Source organism: Sturnus vulgaris, chromosome W, assembly GCF_052056855.1.
Source record: "Sturnus vulgaris isolate bStuVul1 chromosome W, bStuVul1.hap1, whole genome shotgun sequence".
Classification (NCBI taxonomy): Eukaryota; Metazoa; Chordata; class Aves; order Passeriformes; family Sturnidae; genus Sturnus; species Sturnus vulgaris.
Window position 1 is genome coordinate 44423954 of NC_142282.1, and position 19107 is coordinate 44443060.

General features: G+C 46.1%; 2 long non-coding RNA genes across 6 annotated transcripts; one reads left to right on the plus strand and one right to left on the minus strand.

Annotated features, from left to right (window-relative positions):
• Positions 1–4552: 4552 nt before the first annotated feature.
• LOC148220215 (uncharacterized) lies at positions 4553–11543 on the minus strand. 5 transcript variants are annotated; one of them, XR_015798996.1, is made up of 4 exons: positions 11449–11543; positions 10052–10100; positions 8713–8890; positions 4553–5285 (listed from the first exon to the last, which is right to left on the minus strand). It is a non-coding gene; the product is annotated as an uncharacterized LOC148220215 (long non-coding RNA). The 5 variants fall into 5 exon arrangements; XR_015798995.1 differs by having other exon boundaries at positions 10052–10116; positions 11449–11533; XR_015798998.1 differs by lacking the exon at positions 11449–11543 and adding an exon at positions 11339–11356.
• Positions 9382–18222, plus strand: LOC148220216 (uncharacterized). Its single transcript, XR_015799000.1, has 2 exons — positions 9382–9791; positions 17377–18222. It is a non-coding gene; the product is annotated as an uncharacterized LOC148220216 (long non-coding RNA).
• Positions 18223–19107: the final 885 nt, after the last annotated feature.

The window sequence follows — 19107 nt, forward strand, 5'->3', positions numbered from 1 at the left end:
TGTCATGGACTGATCCAGGCTACACTGGAGAAGGGTGGAGCTCCAGAACATCTGCAGTACATTGATGACATCATTGTGTGGGGGGACACAGCAATGGAGGTATTTCAGAAAGGAGAAAAGATCATTCAGATTCTGCTGGGAGCTGCCTTCGCCGTTACAAAGAGCAAAGTCAAAGGGCCTGCCCAAGAGATCCAGTTCCTGGGAGTAAAGTGGCAAGATGGACGGTGCCAGATTCCCATTGAGGCCATCAATAAGATTACAGCAATGTTTCCACCAACCAGCAAGAAGGAAACACAAGCCTTCCTAGGTGCCATAGGCTTTTTGAGGATGCACATTCCTGAGTACAGCCAGATTGTGAGCCCTCTTTACCTGGTCACCCGCAAGAAGAACGATTTCCACTAGGGCCCTGAGCAACAGCAAGCCTTTGCCAGGGAAGGGGAAAACTTTGGTCTTGCCGACAAAGAGGAACAGGAACAAGCGACCCCGGCTGAAGAAGCCCCACCATATAACCAACTGCCAGCAGATGAAACATGCTATGCCCTTTTCACTGATGGTTCCTGCCGCATCGTGGGGATGAACCGGAAGTGGAAAGCAGCCATATGGAGCCCCACACGACAGGTTCCACAAGCTACTGAAGGAGAAGTTGGATTGAGTCAACTTGCTGAACTCAAAGCTGTTCAGCTGGCCCTGGCCATTGCTGAAAGAGAGAAGTTGCCAAAACACTACCTTTACACTAATTCGTGGATGGCAGTCAATGCTCTGTGGGGTTGGCTGGAAAGGTGGAACAAGGCTAACTGGCAACGTAGAGGAAAACCAATCTGGGCTGCCGATGAATGGAAAGACATTGCCACCCGGGTAGAGAGGCTGCCTGTAAAAGTCCATCACGTAGATGCCCATGTTACCAAGAATCGGGCTAATGAGGAGCACTGACACAATGAGCAGGTAAATCAAGCAGCACGGATAGAGGTGTCAAAGATAGATTTAGATTGGCAGAACAAAGGACAGTTGCTCCTGGCTTGATGGGCCCATGATGCCTCAGGCTACCAGGGTAGAGACACGACCTATAAGTGGGGACGAGACGGAGGGTTGGATCTAACCATGGACAGTATTTCTCAAGTTATCCATGACTGTGAGACGTGTGTTGCCATCAAGCAAGCCAAGCGGGTGAAGCCCCTCTGGTATGGGGGACAATGGTCCAAATATAAGTATGGAGAGGCCTGCCAGATTGATTACATCACACTGCCTCAAACCCGCCAAGGCAAGTGCTATGTACTGACCATGGTGGAAGCCACCACTGGATGGTTGGAGACCTACCCTGTGCCTCATGCCACTGCTCGGAACACCATCTTGGGCCTGGAAAAACAAGTTCTTTGGAGGCATGGTACCCCTGAGAGAACTGAGTCAGACAATGGGACTCATTTCAAGAACAGCCTTATAAACACCTGGGCTAGAGAACATGGCATTGAGTGGGTGTACCATATCCCCTACCATGCACCAGCTGCAGGGAAAGTTGAACGGTGCAGTGGCCTGCTTAAAATCACCTTGAAGGCACTGGGTGGGGGAACTTTGAAGAACTGGGAGATTAATCTACCAAAGGCCACATGGTTAGTGAACACCCAAGGTTCCACTAACCGAGCAGGCCCTGCCCAATCTGAGCCCTTGGGAATATCAGATGGACATAAGGTTCCAGTGATAAACATGAGAGGTATGCTAGGAAAAACTGTTTGGGTGAATCCTGCCTCCAGCAAAGACAATCCCATCCGGGGAGTTGTATTCGCTCAGGGACCAGGTTGCACCTGGTGGGTGATGCAAAAGGATGGAGAGACCCCATGCATACCCCAAGGAGACCTTGTTTTAGAGTGAAATACCTATGGTAATGTGCTTATATCTGTAATTGCATGTATGTATACAATTTAATGGTTTTAATTTGATGTAGCATATTAATATGGAAAAAATTCAGGGGTGGATAATGTTGGGGGTTGAATTGTTCCCTTTTCTTTCTGTGGAATTTTTCCCATTGTTATGCTAAGTATTTTTGGCTACACCTTGGTAACTATCATGTTCTCTCGCAGGGGGGTGGATGGATGGGGGAGAACGGAAAAGAAAAGGTGGTAGAGGGGTCTGGGGCTGGGGGGGGGGCTCTCGCTCTGGCTTCACTCGTAGAGTGAGAGGACGGCCCGTGCTCTGAGCTAGCATCTCCCCTGCCATCCCAGCGCCAATATCCATGCTCCCTGCCGTTGGGCATCCCTCTGCTGCTCTCCCACTTCATCCTACTAGCTCTGGACCCTCTGCTGAGCACCACCACCGACACCATGAGGGGGGAGTCGCTCCTCCATCCCTCTCACCCCTGGGCCACTGCCGCCATCACCCAGCCGTCTTCAACTGCGCGGGACCTGCCCTACCCACAGCACCAGTAACTGAGCGCAGAGGGAGAGGGCCTGTGGCCAAAAGAGACTGGAACTGAGCTATACTGTTCTGTTCTGTTGTCAAATTTTTATAGCTGTTGTTGTTTCTGCTATTTTGCCTTGTTAGATATCAGTAAAGAACTGTTATTCCTATCCCCATATCTCATGCCTGACAGCCTCTGATTTGAAACTATAATTAAAAGGGAGGAGGTTGCACTCTGCATCTCAGCAAAGGGGTTCCTGCCTTTCCTTAGAAAATACCTGTGTTTCAAACCGAGACAGGGAGGGATCCCATGGTGCAGCAGGGGAACGACTCCTCTCCCTAAGCAGTGGGAGAAGACTTGGGTGATGAACTGATCATAACCCCTATTCCCTTTCTCCTTGTGCCACTGGGGTAGGAGGTAGAGCTGGAAGGAGGGAGGGGTGAGGGGGAGGTGTTTTTAAGGATTTCTTTTACTTCTCATTATCCTGCTATGATTTTGTTAGTAATAAATTCCTATCTCTAATTCAAGCCTGTTTTTCCCATGATTATATTTGGTGAGCAATCTCTCCCAGTCCTTATCTCAACCCATGAAGCCTTTGTTAAATTTCCTCTCCTCTGTCCTGAGTGCCTGGCATCTGGTCTGTGTCAACCGACAACAGCTGTAAAACGAGCCATTGAGGAAAAATACTAGCATGGCAGAACAGGGAGCTTTCTCTGAAACTCAGAAAAAAATAGAGTTTATGACCTTTGGGAGAAGGGTCAGGCAACTCAGGAAGAGTACAGGGATGTAATTAGGTCTTGCATGCAGAGAATTAGAAAGGCGAAAGCCCAAGGCAATAAAAAGTGTTTTTACAAACGCATTAACAACAAAAGGAGAGCCAAGGAAAATCTCCATTTTTTATGGGATGCAGATGAGAACACTTAGTAAGGCTGAGGAAAAGGCTGAGGTACTTAATGCTTTCTTTCACAGAATCACAGAATCACGAGGTTGGAAGAGACCTTCAAGATCATCAAGTCCAACCCATGCCCTAATGCCTCAACTAAACCATGGCACCGAGTGCCACATCCAATCTTTTTTAAACACATCCAGGGATGGTGACTCTACCACCTCCCCGGGAAGACAATTCCAGTACTTTATCACTCTTTCCCTAAAAAACTTTTTCCTAATATCCAACCTATATTTCCCTTGGCACAGCTTAAGACTGTGTCCTCTCATTCTGTCAGTTGTTCCCTGGAGAAAGAGACCAACCCCCACCTGACTACAACCACCTTCCAGGAAGTTGTAGAGAATGAAAAGGTCACCTATGAGTCTCCTTTTCTCCAGGGTAAACAACCCCAGCTCCCTCAGCCATTCCTGATAGGGCTTGTGTTCCAAGCCCCTCACCAACCTTGTTGCCCTCCTCTGGATGCACTCAAGCATCTCAAAGTCCTTCCTAAACTGAGGGCCCAGAACTGGACACAGTACTCAAGGTGTGGCCTCACCAGTGCCAAGGACAGGGGAAGAATGACCTCCCTGGTCCTGCCAGCCACACTATTCTTGATACAGGCCAGGATGCCATTGGCCTTCTTAGCCACCAGGGCACACTGCTGGCTCATGTTCAATCAGCAGTTGGCTGTCGACCAGTACTCCCAGATCCCTTTCTGCCTGGGCACTGTCCAGCCTTACCATCCACAGCCTATAACGTTGCTGGGGGTTTTTGTGGCCAAAATGCAGGACTCAGCACTTGGACTTATTAAACTTCATCTTATTGGACTCTGCCCATCCATCCAACTGTTCCAGGTCTCTGTAAAGCCCTCCTACCTTCCAACAGGTCGACACGCTCCCAGCTTACTATTGTCCGCAAATTTACTAATGAAAGACTCAATACCCTCATCCATGTCATCAATAAAAATATTGAACAGAACTGGCACTAGCACTGACCCCTGGGGAACACCACTAGTGCCTGGCTGCCAGCTGGATGCAGCACCATTCCCCACCACTCTCTGGTCCTAGCCATCCAGCCGGTTCTTAACCCAGCAAAGAATGCTCCTGTCCAAGCCATGGGCTGCCAGCATTTCCAGGAATATGCTGTGGGAGTCTGTGTCAAAGGTGTCACAATCCGCTATTAATGCAGAGCAGGGGTTGTGATGGTTCTTTTGAACTTAAAGGTGCAAACAGGCAAAATGCAGGGGACAAAATCAGTTTATTCAACAGCAGAAAATGAGTTTATTCAACAACAGCAATGCATTTCATCAAATGCCAACAATTCAGTTACGGTAAAGGGGAGAGGTACAGGAAACAAAGTATAGGGAGAGGGGAAGGAAAGAAAGGGATGGGAAAATAGCTACCAACAGACAAGACGGGCGTCCTCACGGGTCATCCGATAGACAAGTCTTCGTCCGTGGGGAGATCTCAGGGGTCTTCTCCAGGGGATAGACGGGTCTTCATCAGTGGAGAGATCTCAAAGGGTCTTCTCCAGAGGGTCGCTCTTTTATAGTCCTTCTCCAAAGCCAGTGGCCTCTGGCCAAGAGGTGGGAAGATTTATGGACCATTGTGTGGTGCTGCAGGAGACAGGTGCGGTCAAGCACTCCTCAGTTGGTGGTACAACACAACGTCTGGTTGGTACAACACAACCTCTGGTAGGTGCCATGACAGCACAGTCCAGTGAACACAATACACCAGCACAGTCACAAGCATCTACCTTGGCCGGGCCAGGAAACCATTGTTTGGAGTCAGCCTGGGTGGGGGTCCTCGAGGTCTCCTTGCGATGGTTGGGAGGCAAAATCGAGGGGAACTTCGGACCGACCCTTACACCACCCCGTGACTCACGATCGTAGTCAAGAGCACCCCTTTGTAGAGTTGTGGTGAAGTCTTCAGTTGTGCCGTCTTCAGGACTCGTCCAAGTTGGTAGCATATCCTGGAAAACAGAAACAGGAAAGCAGAAAAAACATAAGGGAAAGGATAAGGAAAAGGAGGAAAAAGGAAAACAAAGCAAATCAATTATATTCAATTTTTGATTGCTAACATTTTAAAAAAATTTGTTCAATTCTTTAATTTTTCAATTTTTTATTAGAAATAAATACATTTTTCATTACAAAGAAAGCAAATTGTTGATTAAACAATTTTAATTACCATTAGAAAATAATCAATTTTAGTTAAAAATCATAGTTTTTCCTATTTAAAACCTTGTGTCAATAACCCTAGGGATGTCAACAGTGACCGATCTGGATACATCTATCACAGATGTCAATTGTGCTAACCGTTTCATTATTCTCCAACTCATAATGTATAGGATTGCTGATAAAACAAAACCAATTAAAACCAAAATCAAAAGAAGAATGGTGGGATGACACAATTTGTTCAGGACACCTGTGGCAGTAGGTGACCACCCAAATAGAGTATCCCACCACCTGTGTTCAGTGCCTGTCTTTACCCTTTCCAAAACACGATGTATTTTTTCCACATTGTGATAAACAGCTATTAGAGTTTTCTGTCCATTTTTCTTGATCCTTTCCAAAATTTCTATCAGATCTTGGTGGAGCAACAATTGCTTCACCAGAGAGAGGTTCATTCCAATTGGAGTGGACAATAGATGGTGGATCAGTGTGTAATTTGACTGCAAAAGATGGTTAGAAGTAACTGGGGAAAAATCACATCCTGAAATCCTAGTAAAGTTACAGACACAAAAGTTTGAATGATTTTTAGTATTCACTACCAAATTTTCTATGAAAACACTATCACAAGCAGTTCTAAAGCATGCACATCCATTGCCTATATATACCAGTACTGTTTCAGGAATCTCGTTTGGATGAATTTCAAAATTGCAAACATTCTGTTCTGTGTCCAAGCAGATATCTTGAGCTCTGATTGCATTACTTTCACAGATAAACCATTGTTGTTCCCGGACAATGCAAGTTTTCAAATTGACAGTTTGCCACCTCCCACCAATTTGACGGGCCCATTCCCTATGCTCGAAAGGATAGAGAATAGCTCTGTCATGATTCAACCCTAATGCAATGATGGGGAATATTGAATGCACTGAAGCAGTGGGAAAAGTGCCTTAAAGCAGCAACCGACTGCATCCACAAATGGGCCTGGATACAGCTGAGAGCCAGAGAGATGTTATTTTGTGTAGCACCAAGTGCATCGATTATCAATTTGTGGTCATTTATATTTACATTTTCCCAACTTGGTAATATGTTTGATAACAACCACAGTTGGGTTCCCAAAGCTGTCAAGGATGATTGCAGGGGCCGTTGTAATTTGGTTACATCTCCAGCTGTGGTAGCAAATTTATTCATTAGTACTTCTGAACTGATGCTATCCAAAATTCCCAATCCTGTTCCCACAACACCGGTTATGTCTCTTGCCATTCGTTTTTTAGAAGGATTCCGTTTTCTCAACCAGGTTGTCCATCCCTCAAAAGAAGTCTGCAGAAAGGGTGAACAAGCTGGCTGAACTTCTGAGACATTATTGTGCATCAGCAATTTGATTTGTTTGAGAGACCATGCTGGATTAAACAATATTTGTTGTTGGCCAGTTTTTCTAATTACATATGGTCCAAATTGAAAAATCGTAGGACTCAACATAACCAGTAGTTGGGTGGTAGGTGTTACAACATTAACATCAAGTTCCCCCCAGTATTTTGTATTGTTTTTACCACACATGATTTTATAGGAAAATTGTACAGCAGTTAAGTTTAGCCAACAGTCTTGATTTTGGATTCTACAATATAAGGTCCGGCCATGGGGTCCTATGCCATAACTGTATGCAGGTTCAGTGAGGGATCCAGCCACTAATTTACAAGTTATTGCAACATCATCACCTTGTGTCACCATGAAAGGAGGAAAAAACTTGTTTTTGTCATCCAACACTAAGGGCGTGCTTCTTCACTTCCCTGGGTGTTCTTCTATGAAAAGTAAACAGTCTGCCTCCAGGAGGCAGGAGATTAAAATGATGGAACTATCCAGTGTGTAGCATGGACTGGAATTCTGTTAACTTCCCAATCATTTTGCTGCTGAAAAGGAGGCCACTCTGTACCTCCTTTAAACACAGCATAGGAGTCAGTGTAGATGTAAACAAGAGAGGTATTCTGTACCTCAAATTGGAAAACACTCCAAACAAATGTCAGCTCACCGGCCTGAAAGCTGCCTTCTCCCTCATTAATAATTTGTTCACCAGCAGAAGTGGGGAAGACTACTGCCCTGTATTTCCCCACCTTTCCCTCTCGTTTGGCAGAAGCATCAGTGAACCAAGAATTTGCTGATTGTTCAGGGGAAAAAGGAGTGGCTACTTTAATTACCAAGGCAGATTTGTCATGGCTATTAGCCAAGCTCTCAGTTTCTTGTATTGCCAGATTTTTTACAGCTCTTTCTATCACTGAGAAGATGTTAGTCATGTTCTATCTGAGCATACCACTTCCTAACTGAGGATCTCTGTGCCACCCCGTCAGGGGGAGGGGTCTCAATAGTGTCTGTGATGTGTTTTCTCCAGAACACCAATAATTCTAGAGCCTGTTGTAGCTCTTTCCTGGATTCAGGCATTTTAATTTGATCCAGGGAGGTTAGAGTATCAGGTGGAATACATGTCATACCTTCTTTCCACCAAATTCCCAAAAACTTCACCTCCTGAGAAGGTTTTTGAATTTTCTCTGGGGGAATTTTTAAGTCAAGGCTTTCCAGATGAGAGATTATTTTCTGTTGGGTATCCCCCACTACTTCTATTTCATCTCCCCCCACCAGAATATCATCAATGTATTGATAGACAGCTGTATTGTCAGGTTTGGGTATCTTTTCTAATTCCTGGGCTAAAGCATGGTGGGCCAAAGTGGGGGAGTGTTTATACCCTTGGGAAAGCCCAGTGCAGGTGTACTGCTTTGGCTCAACTCCCAGAGCCTGTGGAGGAGATTGATTTGGTGCATTGTTCAGAACTTGTGAAGTTTGCTCTGGTACACTGCCCAGAACCTGTGGAGAAGGTTGCTCTGGGGGTGCATCACAGATATAATCATATTCTATTTTAATCACAGGTTTCAAGTTGGGGCAGCAGTGTTCCCCACAATTTTTCATCAAAGTTAGGTTTTTTTGAGAGTATATTGGATTAATGTGAATAGCTTCCTTCTCCTGTGTTTCTTTCGGTGAATCAGCATGCTTTGATCTTTTATAGTCCTTCTCCAAAGCCAGTGGCCTCTGGCCAAGAGGTGGGAAGATTTATGGACCATTGTGTGGTGCTGCAGGAGACAGGTGCGGTCAAGCACTCCTCAGTTGGTACAACACAACCTCTGATAGGTGCCATGACAGCACAGTCCAGTGAACACAATACACCAGCACACAGCCACAAGCATCTACCTTGGCCGGGCCAGGAAACCATTGTTTGGAGTCAGCCTGGGTGGGGGTCCTCGAGGTCTCCTTGCGATGGTTGGGAGGCAAAATCGAGGGGAACTTCGGACCGACCCTTACAAAAGGCCATGCTGAATTCCAAATAGACAACATCCACAGCCTTTCCTGCATCCACCAGTTGGGTCACCTGGTCGTAAAAAGAGGCCTGGTTAGTCAAACACGACTTACTCCTCCTAAACCCATGCTGGCTCGGTCTGATACCCTGGCCATCCTGTAAGTGCTGCATGATGTCATTCAGTATAAACTGTTCCATTACCTTACTAGGTACTGAGGTCAGACTTGTGGAGGGAGCAGAAAATATTCATAAAGAAGAAAGTCTCCCTGCATCCTCAGAACAAGCCCCTTGGAAAACCATAGCTTAAGGATAAGAAATGGCTTGTGAAATGACGAATACAAAAAGGAATCCAGTTTCCCCCCCTTGGTAGATCCTCTTCTCTACCTCCAGTATTAGTGGCTCATTTTCTTTTAGTATTCATAGGCTAGCTTTGAATGTGAAATCCCTCAGGGATTGGTCAGAAAGTAGAATTCCCTTGGTAATTGGTGCAAATTGTAAAACCCTCAAAAGATATAAAACCCCCTGTAAAACAACAGCCGTTGGTATATGCTAGATAGGATGCCTTCATAGAATAAACTATGGATTTGTGCCTTTCTGCATATCCCGGTCTCCTTATCCTGCTGGTCTGGGAGCTCACCGCGAGCCAAAATTCTATCTGGGCAAGGCTCGGGAACTTGCTCCATCGCTGAGGGCTGCAAAAGCAGTCTCAGGGATCCCAAAGGGACCCCAAAAACCCAGCCAGCGACAAGTGGCGCCTGTACGGAGGTGGACTCTGCCCACTCTCTGTGAATGGCATCAAAAATTGATTGTATCCGTCTTCGAGTGTCACAAAAATTCGGCAGTTAAGTCTCTGTTCTAAAAGACTTAACTGCACCGAATTGACTTCAACAACCCTGAGACCCCTCCCCGCTCAGGACTGAAGTTGACCAGCACCTGACGAGCAGCCTTTAACGACCCATCAAAGATAAGCTCTGTGAGTATAATCAGGTTTCCTTCCCCTAGGGTCTTGTTTTGGGTTTGGTTTTTTTTTTTTTCTTTTGTTTTCTCTTTTTCTGCTCGTTAGGCTTGGGGTCGCTATGGGAAATCCCTTTTCTAAAATTATTCTTTCCCATAGAGAAAGAGATCTTTATAATATAATAAAACAAACTTTATCCGCTGACAATTTCTCTTTTTTCAAAATGCTCTTGTTCTAAAACTGTCCTAAAAAGATTTATAAAATGGATTTCTACTCACTTTTCCAACTTTAATAACCAAACGATCCTTTTAGATTCTTTCTGGGACACTGTTGGCATGAAAATCTATGAATGCCAAGCAAATGCTGATTTTTCTGTGACCTCTTTCATTCCTCTTTTTCAACATATCATAAGAGCAAGACGAAAGCTCCAAAAAAATACTGTCTCTACCCTCTCCCCACTCTCTTCCCTCCCTATCCCCTCGGACAATACCCCACATCCCCCGGATCCTCCAAAACCCCCTGTTCCCACTGCCTCAGCCCCTGCACCCCCCGTTTCACCACCTCTTTCCCTTACAGCCGTGCCCCCAGCCACAACCCAGACCCCAGTCCCCATTGCTGATCCTATCCCTGCCCCCCCTTCCTCACTCCCTACCCCTAAAAGTCCTGTCTCCATAGAAACCAACATTCCTACCCACACACAAGGTCACTCACACATAACCACCTCTCCAACTTTTCACCCTGCTCCGCCTCTAAACCAATACCCGCCTTCCCAAACCCCACATGCAATCCCAACCCCCCCATCCTCCTCAACCCACACACCCCTGCGTTTCCAATCCCATAACACAGCTGCAACCCAGCACAGGCACCCCCCAGCCCACACAAATTCACCCCCCTGCCGCTGCCTCCCTGCCCCCCCCCCACGCGTCCCCCACAGCTGCCTGTAACCCATCCACGGACCCTCTGCTCATTCCCCCCCACACACCGGCACCCTCACTAAATACACACTCCTTTGTTCACACAAGCGCAGACTCCCATAACCTTGAAAATCCTCCCCCTCCCCCTTCTGTGCTCCAAAATTGTCTGCCCACACCTCATCTACCCCCTCCTTCCCCTCTTCCCTTCGGTATCCCACCTCCGTGCGGGCCCCCTGCTATCTCTTTCTCCCTAGAACTAGCCCTCCCCCCAACAACTGATAACGTAACTCTAGAAACTACCTTTGCTACACAGTTTACAAACTTCACACAGTGAGTTTTCCACACCCCCAAGCTGTAACTCACCCGCCCACCACCATAGTCCAGCTCCCCTCAGCTCACACAGCTCCAAACACCACTCCCACCTCAATTTTCCCGGCCCCAGACCCCGTTCCCTTGGCAACCACCCTTCACCCCTCTGTATCCCATCCCCCATGCCATGCAGAATCTGCCTCCCTTAGCTCTAGTACTCCCCAAGTTACACAAAAAAATTCTCAACACCTCCCCACACAACCCTGCGTTTTCCCACAATGGCTCGTCCCCTAATGCTCATCTCCCCTCTCCCCGTTTCTGTCCCCGGAAATGTTTGACCACCTTCCCTTCTTCGCTTTTCCCAAAACCCCTATTCCCACTGTACGCCCATCCCCCGAAGCCCCTCCTGTGCCTTCCTAACTACTGCCCCTGCGCAGCAGCCCCACACGCACCCATCCCCAAGCACGTCTCGGATTTCAACTGCACAGCCTGTGCGGAGTCCCTAGCGCAGCAAAGGTGCACGGCTGGCAAAACGGCTATCGCTGCTGCGCCAGCGCCACCTTGTGGCCAAATCATGAAGTGCACCCACACACATCCTTTTACATGTTCAGACCCCTTCCCTCCCCAAGCTCCCCTCCTCCAAACTTCCCCCCCCGCATCCTAAAAAGTGTCGTGCCCGAAGAAGAGGCCACTCTTCCTCTGAATACAGCGGCAGTGATTCAAATGTCTCTGATTCAGAAGAACCAGATGTATGGGCCACTGCAAAGTTGCAAGCAACCCAAGATGGTAATTGGCAATTAGCCCAAAGAATGTCTGCCTTTCCTGTGATTTATAAACGAGGCCACAGAGGGGGATCCTCAAACAGAGCAGAATGGCAATCAATTGACACGAAACATGTAATAGAATTGGCAAAAATTGCAAAAGAACACGGCAGATCAGCACACATTTTTAGAAAATTTTTAAAGCCTTTTTTGCTGCTTTTGTCATGGTTCCCCATGATCTCAAAAATCTAGCTACTTGCCTTCTGTCACCGGCCGAATTTATGTTATGGGAAAGGCATTGGAAAAAACAATTAACAATATTATCTGATAAGTATTCAAAAGATTCCAATCGACAGAATTTCACTGTTGAACAACTTGCTGGTGAAAACCAATTTTCTAAACCCTCAGAACAAGCCACCTCTATTCCTGAAGCAACACTGCAGGACATTGCTAAAGCAGAAAAAACCTCATTCCTTCTTACCCCTGACGACTCTATTCCTAGCTTGCATTTTTCCAATATCAAGCAGGGAATAGACCAGACCTTTATAAAATTTGTAGACAGGCTCAAGGATGCTCTTGAAAAACAAATTAAGAGCACAGAAGCACAAAAGGAACTTTTGAGAAAACTTGCTTTAAGCAATGCAAATGAACAATGCAAAACCATTTTAAGAGCTTTACCTGTAGACACTGACCCCACCATCAGGCAGATGGTGAAAAGCTGCACAGACCACATGTCCACTGAAAACACAGTGGCCAAAGCAGTTGCCAAGGGCATTGCTGGTGGGGTTTCTGGAGCATTGGTAGCAGTGGTCTCCAAAGACAATGTTCGTTGTTTCTACTGTGGGGAACTTGGACATTTTATAAAAAACTGCCCTTACAAACCACCCACCCCAAACCCCCACAACAACTAGCACAAACCCCAAAGGCAGCAAAAACAACAACAGCAGCCAAAAAACTTCCAATACAGCCTAGTTTCAGCTCTGGGCGCAGACAACAAACCAAAAGCTGCCTTCCACCCAGCCCCAATGATGACAAGCGAGGAACATCGAACCCCATGGTCCTCGAAAATTCCAAACCACATCAGGCAGACCCAACATTTGGCGAGACTTCGATGGGAACCCACCACCAGCTGGTGACTGTTTTGCTTTTAAATATTACAGATGAAAAATTTTATCGTATCTCTACAGGAAAGTATGGACCACAAGATGGTCCTTGGGACATTTTAATCCTTGGTGACAGTTTCCATGGTCCACCACAAATTTCTGTTTTACCTGAAATACAAAATGAAGCACCTGGAAAAGAAATTTTTGTCCAATTGTGTTGCATGGACATTCCCTTTTTTCTTCCACAGAAAACACCTATTGCACAAGCCTTCCTGCTTCCAGAAAATCACCTGGAATGGATCCCTCTCAACCCTACAATAATGTGAGCACAAATTCTGGGTCCAAACAAACCCATCCTTGAGTGCAACCTTTTCTGCTATGGGGAAAAAATTCAGAAACTAGGAATGATAGACACCGGGTCTGAGGATTGCCCACTCGGAATGGCCACCACACTGGGAACTTCAACCTGTAGCAGGCATGCTGGCTGGAACTGGGGGAGTTGCCGTTTCCATGACGTCGTTATCGAAGGGCCTGAAGGAAAACTGGCAGTCATCCGACCATTCATGGTAAGAGCCCCCATCACCCTATGGGGCAGAGATGCCCTGACCCAATGGGGGGCTTCTCTCCGGGTTCAAAGTCAGGATTTCTGATGGGGGCTATTGAAGCGTGCACTGTCCCACCCACTCCTCGACTCACCTGGAAGAGTGATGACCCCCAATGACAGGCACAGTGGCCCCTATCAAATATCAAACTGAGCGCATTGCAAGGACTCGTTGAAGAACAGCTACCAAAAGGCCACATTGTTGAGTCTAGCAGAACGTGGAATTCCCCAGTTTTCATCCTGAAAAAAACTGGGACAGGTGGAGAATTCTCCACTACCTTCGCAAAATCAACATCATTGAAGACATGGGTCCTCTCCAGCCTGGACTGCCCTCCCCACAGATGCTGCCTCGAGACTGGACACTTGTTGTCATTGACATCAAAGATTGCATTTTCAACATCCCATTGCATCCCCAAGACGCACCACGGTTCGCCTTCTCCATCCCCTCTCTCAACAGAGAAGCTCCTCTCAAAAGATATCACTGGCTCTTCCTTCCCCAAGGACTCAAAAACTCTCCAACAATCTGCCGATGGTACATCGCATATGTCCTTTCTCCAGTTTGAGAACAATTCCCAGAAGCAATAATTCATCACTACATGGACGACATCCTAGTTTGTGCATCAGAACAGACCTACTTAGAAAAAGCTGTCAAAACAACCATTCAAACCATAGAAAAAGCAGGATTTGAAATCTGTGAAGACAAAGTACCGTACACCAGCCCCTGGAAATATCTAGGACTTTTAATCCGAGAAAGGACCATTGTTCCCCAGCAGCTCTCCATTCGAGATGACCCAAAGACTCTAAGAGACCTACACAGCCTGTGTGGATCCATCAACTGGATCCGCCCCCTACTGGGACTCACTAGAGAAGACCTCGGCCCTCTGTTCAACCTCCTCAGTGGCAATGAACACCTGGACTCCCCACGCACACTCACCCCGGAAGGCCAACTATCCATCACCAAAGTTAAAAAAGCCCTGTCTTCACATCAAGCACACAGATTTGAGCCAAATCTCCCTTTCCATTTTGTCCTTTTAGGAAAGGCCTCTCGCTTCTATGGACTGATTTTTCAATGGGACCCTCAACTCACAGACCCCTTGTTGATCCTTGAATGGGTTTTCACAAGCAATCAGCCCACAAAGACAATCTCCACGTTTCAGGAAATCATGGCGCATTTGATAAACAAGGCCAGAACCCGCCTCTGCTCTTTTTCAGGGTGTGAGTTCACATGCATTTACCTGCCTCTGAGCACGGGAGATTTGGAAAATCTGCTCCAAACCAATGAAAATCTTCAATTTCCTCTAGATAGCTATACAGGCCAAATTTCTATTCACATACCAAAACATACACTTTTTAATAAAAATGCAACCTTCAATCTAGTCCCAAAACTCGTTCAAAGCAGAGCACCTCTCAAACTCTAACTGCTTTTACAGATGGCTCGGGTTCCTCCCAAAAATCTGTCTTGACTTGGAAAAACCCCAAAACTGACGAATGGCAATCTGATTTCCAAATTGTGGAGGGATCTCCACAAATAGCAGAATTGGCAGCCGTTGTTAGAGCCGTTGAGAAATTCCAAGACAAACCCTTTAACCTGGTCACAGATTCAGCTTATGTAGCTGGTATAGCTACCAGAGCAGAACATGCTTTCCTCAAAGAAATCTCCAATCCAAAATTACGCCAATTGATTTCTTCATTAATAACCCTCATTTCCAACAGAAAATTACCCTACCATATGATGCGTGTTAGGTCACACACCGACCTCCCAGGTTTTACTATGGAGAGAAACAGGAAAGCGGACGCACTGGCCATGCCAGTCGAGACTGCAAACATCCCCAACATTTTTGCTCAAGCAAAGCTGTCACATTCATTTTTCCACCAAAATGTACCTGCTCTCATGAGAATGTTTAATATTCCAAAAGGCCAAGCAAAAGTCATTGTGGCAACATGCCCAAACTGTCAAAACTACCAAGTGCCCTCTATGGGCAAGGGAGTCAATCCCAGAGACCTGAACAGCTGCCAGCTGTGGCAGTCTGATGTCACCAATTTCCCACGTTTTGGAAAGTCTAAGTATGTGCATGTGTCCATTGACATGTTTTCTGGAGCAGTCTTTGCATTGGTTCATGCAGGAGAAACAGCCACTCACGTCATCAAGCACTTTCTCCTAGCATTTGCCACTCTGGGAGTTCCAAAAAAGATCAAAACTGATCATGGACCCGCCTACATCTCTCACAAATTTCAAGAGTTCCTCGGTGAATGGGGAATTGAACACATTCAAACCATTCCTGGAAATTCCACAGGACAGTCCATCCTAGAGAGAACTCATCAGAACATCAAGAGTCCTTCACCAGCAGAGAAGAGACACAGAAATTTTATCTCCAGTGGAAAGACTCTGCAAAGCTCTCTATGTCATCAATTTCCTAAATGGCACAGAGTCAGAACCTGACTCCCCAATCTTCCAACACTTTGCCAACTCAACCCAAGCAAAGCTCACTGAGAAACTACCAGTGCTGGTGAAAGACCCTGAAACACATCAGGTCTCTGGACCTTTCCAATTAACTACCTGGGGAAGGGGGTACGCTTGCGTCTCCCTGCCATCTGGACCAAGATGGTTCCCAGGAAAAAACATAAAACCATACCTAGGCACTGCAAAACCTACCCCAACAGACAACAACAAAAGCTCCCCAGAGTCAAATACAAGACCTCCTCAAAACCAAACCAGCGCTGCTTGGAGAAGAAGACATCACCGAACACCTGCACATCAAAGAAAAGATCGTCCTGTCACAAGTCAGCAGACAAAACAAAAAACGAAGCAGCAATCTGCTGCATCAGGCAAATCATAAGCCAGACATAGTCTGGCCACAAAGTGACCTTTAGTTAGATGTTACTACCTCCACTGAGAGACCCTAGTATTAGTTTCCCCTGGCCAATGATTTTACTGTAACCCCTAATCATGTATTCACTTCCCTATCCTTAGAGGAAAAAAAAAGAAAAGAAAAATAAAAGAGAAAAAAAAAGGGGGGCGGGGAAGGGACAAAGGAAGGAGATGATGGAGAAAACCCTTACCCTCTCTCTGCCCATCATAAAAATAACTGATTTTACTTATATTCCCTATCAGAAGGCCCATCCTTGTCCAAAGATGAAAATTATTTCCATTGATGCTGTCCTCACTGCTGCCTGGATCCTCTTCACCATGCCACATGCCTTCAGCTGGATCAGTCCAGAACCCAAACAAAATGTCTGGGTGACTTTAGCAAAGACATTAAAACAAGATAACATGTGCCTGTTTATGGGCAACCTTGATAACCCACTTTCCACATGTTTGGTAGGAATTCCCTTTGTAGCAGAGGAATGGCTCATCCAAAACTCAGAGCTCCTCCGCACCACTGGTAAGAGACCAAATCCAGTTGACACTTGGGACCACTGGACAAAAATACTGCCAAATGCCCCCGAGAAACTCCAAGAATTGGATTTGCTGGGGTCCTCCAAAGCAATATACTGTGTCAAATTCTACTACAGAAGTCCAAAGCAAAATTGGCCTGGATTGAGTCAAATTCGAAACACATACAGAAAAGACATATTACCCATCAACAAAGCCTACAATTATCCAGATTGGTGCAATTACACCACTCATGCTCTCTCTGAATCCTCCATCCACCCCAAAACATTACCCCATGTAATGTTTCTTATCTGTGGTAATCGGGTTTGGTCTGGAATCCCCTCTCGCCTTCAGAGGGGACCCTGTAGCCTTGGCAAGCTTTCCACCTTCACCTCAACATTACCTTATTACATAATTGGAAAAAGGAGAGCAAATCAAAACGCAAAAAAAGATCTTACACTGAATTTGATGAGAGTTGTGACCCTAAATTGTACAATTGGAACAAACCCACAAGACCTGCTGTCTTCCTGTTCTTACTATAGGTGGCTGCAGCAAAGGCCCTTGGTGAAATTACTCATTTGGGGTGTTGGCTCAGTAAGCAAGCCAATGTTACATCTGCTGCTTTGAGTGATCTTTTAAAGGATGAAGAAACCACGAGACACGCATCCCTGCAAAACCAAGCTGCAATCGACTTCCTGCTGCTCGCCCATGGACATGGCTGTGAAGACTTTGAGGGGATGTGCTGCTTCAATCTCTCCTCATGTTCAACATCCATCCAGGCAAACATCCAGAAAGTGAAAGACCTCGTGAAGGATTTGAAAGTAGAAACCACCCCAGACTGGCTCAACAACCTTTTTGGACAATGGGGACTGACGGAGTGGGCTGCATCTTTGGTCAAGGGACTTTTATGGAATTTGATGGCAGTTTTTATTGTATTAGTTATGTTTGCATGTTTTATTCAATGTTTTTAAAAGTTGCTGGAAGCGCCTTTTTAGTAAATACAGAGAGAGGAGTTGTGGAGGAAGCAGAAAATATTCGTAAAGAAGAAGGTCCCCCTGCATCCTCAGAACAGGCCCTTTGAAAAACCATAGCTTAAAGATAAGAAATGGCTTGTGAAATGACAAATACAAAAAGGAATCCAGTTTCCCCCCCTTGGTAGATCCTCTTATCTATGTTCACTATTAGTGGTTCGTTTTCTTTTAGTATTTATAGGCTATCTTTGAATGTGAAATCCCTCAGGGATTGGTTAGAAAGTAGAAATCCCTTAGTAATTGGTGAAAACTGTAAAACCCTCAAAAGATGTAATAACCCCTGTAAAACAATAGCCATTGGTATATGCTAGATCGGATGCCTTCACAGAATAAACTATGGATTTGTGCCTTTCTGCATATGCTGGTCTCTTTTCCCCGCTGGTCTGAGAGCTCACAGCCCTTCAAGGGGCATCCATTCTACCCCCTTCACGAGATGAGGCAGCCGAGCCGTTTTCACAGTGCCTTCTCCCTGCTCACGTGTCCCCCTGGCCTGCGGAGGCACAATGTTTTTCAAGTGGCATGGTCGCTCAATTCATGGCCCTGATCACAGAACAAGTTATGCAAGCAGTAAATAAGAAACTAGAAGTTTTAACAGTCACTCAACTCGGCCCCAGCAGTGCCCAAGACACTTCCGGGCACTACGAGCGAAAGGTTAGCAGTGCGCAGGGATTGCGCATCCCCAGTAGCTGTGCCCACTTCTGCTGAGCATGTGCTTAGCATGTTTTGTGTGTCTTGCTATATATATATATATCAGTAAAGAACTGTTATTCCTACCCTCATATCTTCACCTGAGAGCCGTTTAATTTCAAAATGATAGTAAAGTGAATGGAAAGGGGGGGATTATACTCACCTTTTCAAAAAAAAGAGACCCTTGTCTCTTTTGGCAGATACCTGTCTTTCAAAACATATATATATATGTTACAAGGGAAACAAAACACAACAAAAATAACTGTGAGAAAAACAAGAACGGAGCAGAATATCCTGTAAACAGTTCTCTTGGTTGTGGACACCTTCTCTCTGTGGTGCAGTTACAGTTCTGGCACTGCGTGCCAGGTCTCGGCGAGCAGGGAGGAGATGCGGTGATCCCACCTGTCTGGAGGGGCGCTGCGGTGAATGATGTCTGGGTCCCAGATGGGAACAGAGGAGGGAGAGGCTGCTCAAAGATCTCGATGCTCTAAAAAGATGTCTGAGGTCGGCAGGAGATGAAGGAGACAGAGAGACCGTCCAAGAAGGGAGGTTGCA